Genomic DNA, 4415 nt, shown 5'->3' on the forward strand with positions numbered 1-4415 from the left:
CCTTTAAAAAAAAAAAAAAACGGGCTTTTGGACTTGACAGCATCTAGTATGACATATATGGGGTATTTAGAGCCCAACTAAAGACTGATAATCGATGGTAATAAACAATAAAATATCTTCTGTATGTTATGACACAGGTATATAAACCTGTCAATTATTACAATTTTTAAAAAGCCAGTTCATAATATATTTGGACATACAGAACTGTCCAACTTGAAGAAAACATTGTGGCTTTAAAAAAAGTTGAGATTAAAACAACTATTTAGTTCAACAATTTAAAAATATTGAGTAAAGCAGTGAATTAAAAATGACTGGCAAAAACCTTTCACTGGATAAAACAAAGTGATAATTGTGTTGGATTTTAACTTATTATTTCAGAATTTAATTATAATGCATAATACTGTCTGGAATCTCCTACACATGGACAATTCCCAGCCAATAGATTTGCAGCTGGGCCACTTTCTCCATATGGGATGTCATTATTCTTTTTTACCCATTATTTTGAATTTCTAATTTATGTGTAAGTTATTCAATTGATTAAATATTACATTTTAGGATATAGCTCAGTTTTTTCCCACATATGCCAGAATGGTGACTAAGAACACAGGGGGACATTTAACTTGTTTAAATATGTACTGCAATACACATTATCATTTTGATAAAAAGTAATGACTTTTTATCAAAAGTTTAAAAAAAGTTATGAAAAAGATTTACAAGTTAGCAAATAACAAGCAGTGATACATCAAATAATTCAAGAAACCAACTTCAGTAATACAGATGTCTATTTTATTAAAAAAGTTACAAATATGTGGACTGCAGGGTCGTCTTACAAAATGACAAGAATGAAATCTATTGGAAAAATTTTACTTTTACAAATATTTATAGGTCATTGTTCAATGTTTGTACTTGTTATTCGAGATTTTTTAACTTTCATTGATAAAGTTACAGTACATTAGATCCATGATAATAGGTTACATGATTTTATTTGCCGAGCCCTACTGCAGTGATTTGAACAACTCCTAAACAGATGCCATAGTAAAGACGAGACATATATTGCATTTAATTTATTATCCTAATAAGCAACTTGACATGCAATCTATTGAGGAAGCTAAAATAACTTTTGGTCCCTTTTCTTAAAATGTGCTGGAGAAATCACCTTTAAATCACTTTCCCCTGACTCCTGTGATCCTAAGTGAATTCAAGTTAAATTTGCTGCTGAGGTCAGTGACAGAGCAAGAGAGCGAGAGAACAAGAACTATCCATAGGAAAGAAACACTGCATTAAAAAAAAAAATCCGTCTGCAGAAAATTTAAATCATCATGAATTATTTGATTCCTTTAGAATTTCACAAAAGCTAATAAAAATGAACCACAATCACTTAACCTACTTTGAACTGAGCTTTTGGTTTTAAGTTTGGTATTAAAGTGCAAACTTAAATTAGGTATTCATTTCAAGCAGTTTATAAATAACTAAGTTTCAATTGCCTCCACCCTTACAATCTCACCATAAAATTCAAAATCTAAGATCAAGAGTCCACTTTGAGGGAATTCGATCAGGAATCAAATGCAACACGATTTTAAAAAGGAAAACAAAGTTTAATTAATTTCTACACAATAATTAATGGTCATACTGACCAATAAATCACATGAATGTAGATATCACTTTATCTGAACATCACACACAATATAAATTTAAAATTGCCACACCCTTCCAAAAACCATCACTGCATATATTAGAGCTTTCCTTGACAAAGTTATTGAGCTATTATTATAGATCAAAAGTCTGGTTTTGGTTTCTTTGTTTCGTTTTATTTAGAAGCATGTTCAAATGACTAAAGCTGGGCTCCTAAAATCGAGAACTTTGGTGCAGTAGGTGAGCTGCAGTTACTAACTTCTGCGAATTAAAAGCACACAACTAAAACCAAGTAAAAACCCAACAACAAAATACTGTCAAACTTACAAAATTTTAAAATCATTGCTAGAAAAAGCGCTCATTGTCATGATGTTAGAACTGAATCACAAGATTACTCTCTATAAGTTTACTTTCTGTTTCTATACCTGTGTTATTGTTAAATGTTCAAGTATTCAGACAAAATGTGCTGATTAGGTAAACAACATGGAAGGCAATGGCTATTAGAAGCACATTTGCAAAAAGAATAAACAAAAACAAAGGAAAAAAAACGCCCAGAGACTTGGCGCTATCTTCCCTCCTGTTACACAGATTTTTGTCTCTACTACAAACATGCTTCTTGAGAAATAACTAAAAAGCAATTGTGATAGTGCAAGAAAACTTTAACAAATATTGCTTTAAACTATTATTCAAAAAGACAAATATTAAGAACTACAAAGTGTATATGATTTTATCTGAATTTAATTTTACATGTGCAGAAGTCTACTAGATGTCACTTACAAGCCTGACAGGCAAAGCTGAGCTATCTCTGTTTAGGTATACAATTAATTTACCATGGATACAATATCCCTTTTCAAAGGCATTGCTAAGTAGGTCATAACTAAATTTAGAACTTCACAGAAAGGAAAATGTTACTGCTGCAATTTGATGCTGTAAATGAGATTAACACATGTGAAAACCTAATGGAATCAAATGCTTAACTCTTAAGCTAAATGCGCTACAGTCAATTTCAAATATCAACCATAAGTTTCAGAACATGTTAACACAAAAACACATCACAAACTGCACTTGAAGAAAAGGGATAGTCCATCCACACAGGTAAAATGTGATCTTTAGTTTCTTTTTACAACACTGCCACACGTAAACAAAGTCTGAAAGTATTAACCAATCACTTAAAGGAGAAAGATTTTACAAATAGAATGAAGCACTGGTGCGAGGTAATATACAGAAGTAACCATTTGTTTAAGGCTCAATTTTTTTCTCCATTATAACTTTCTTTTAAAAGGCATTGAGTAGGTAATACTGAGCTTGAGTATTTAATAAATACAAGTTGAGAAACTGATTAAAGAAATCAATTAAAATATTAAAAATTAATTCTTGCGTATTAGCCATCATTAAGAACTTAGAAAGCTACAAAAGGACTGATTGATAAAGAACAGATTTTAAACATATGGTAAACGTGCTAAGCAATCCTGTTTAAGGTCAATGGATCTTGAAGGCCAAAGACCTTATGCACTTAATCAGATGTATGGCAACATGCTGTAATAGAGACAGGTTTACCAAGGCTCAGTTCTGCAACCCAGGTTGTAAAGTTCTCCAAAGCAGCATCTGTGCAAATTTCCTCTGAGTTTTATCTGCAATTAAGATAAAAATATCATAAAAATGCAGAAATATAGATTACAGTTTAAAATGAGAACACTGACAACAGATCTCTATACACATGCAAGTGGTACCAAAATCGTAAAGTGGAATTTCACTGTGTTCCTCATAAATTTAAGTAAAAATAATCTTCTGCAGTTCAAGAGTCAGTAAATTATAGCAACACTATAATGATGCATTGGATGAAATACATACTTCGTTGAATAAAGTATACAATATTTAAATTCTTACATGTTTAAAAGATGTTAATAGAATAAAAGTGGCGAATGTTACTTCTACTTTGATCTTTTCATATTTTTAATGGGAAATAGTATTAAATGTATAGTGATTATGAACTAACTTGATAATATGCAAAAGTTCAAAAAATTTTTGCATTAAAAGAAGTTGTTAATCAGGACATTGGTTATTTAAGCTTAGGAAAGTCAGTTTGCTCATCATGAAAATAAGGATAAAATTCTTTCCTGACAGGGTTGTGGTAATAAATATCACATAAGGCACTATGTGAAAGCACTTTGTGTGTCAATGTCAGGTAATTTTTCATTTCTCAACTATGTTTAAATTTCTAGAGGAACAGGATTATGTCTTTGATATCCAAATTAAAGACCTTTATATTTTTATTTTGAAATCCATTTGCATTTTTATACCTATTTGAACACAACAGTATTTCATTCTATATGTAATTCATTGTGAGGATTTTTCAGTAATTCAAACTGGACTTTCCTCAATTAATATGAATTAATAAGTTGACTATAAATTTTAATCCACACTTTTCAAAATAAGCAATTACAAAGAGTTGGGGATTTTCAAATATGAATATGTCTCAAATAGGGAGGACTTGGATGATTTAATAATTCAGGTATTCTCTGAAATAAAATTGAGGAAATAGTAATTATTTCTAGCCAAAATAAACACTAAGAATACAAATCAGCTTATTAACCATAATCTACATTAAATAAAAGGCGATATATGTGATATTTCTCACTCTCTAAAAACCTGGTTAACATTTGGTCTACCCACATTCCATAGGATGAGAATACTCCAGTGAAATCAAGAGACACAAATAAACCCCAGGTCAGATTCAACAATATTAATACAAGGCATACTATTAAAAGTATTAATATCTACTA

At 30.5% G+C, this 4415-nt stretch overlaps 1 protein-coding gene across 1 annotated transcript in view; it reads right to left on the reverse strand.

The window, feature by feature from the left end:
• Window positions 1-764: 764 nt before the first annotated feature.
• The window catches only part of RAP2C (RAP2C, member of RAS oncogene family), a 13329-nt gene continuing 9678 nt past the window's right edge, over window positions 765-4415 (reverse strand). Inside the window, exon 3 of the mRNA XM_010840493.1 lies at window positions 765-3263. The gene's annotated coding sequence lies outside the window, so the exon portion shown is untranslated. The remainder of the gene's footprint in view (window positions 3264-4415) is intronic.

The sequence above is a fragment of the Bison bison genome, unplaced genomic scaffold (assembly GCF_000754665.1).
Source record: "Bison bison bison isolate TAMUID 2011002044 unplaced genomic scaffold, Bison_UMD1.0 scf7180017846659, whole genome shotgun sequence".
NCBI classification, from domain to species: Eukaryota; Metazoa; Chordata; class Mammalia; order Artiodactyla; family Bovidae; genus Bison; species Bison bison.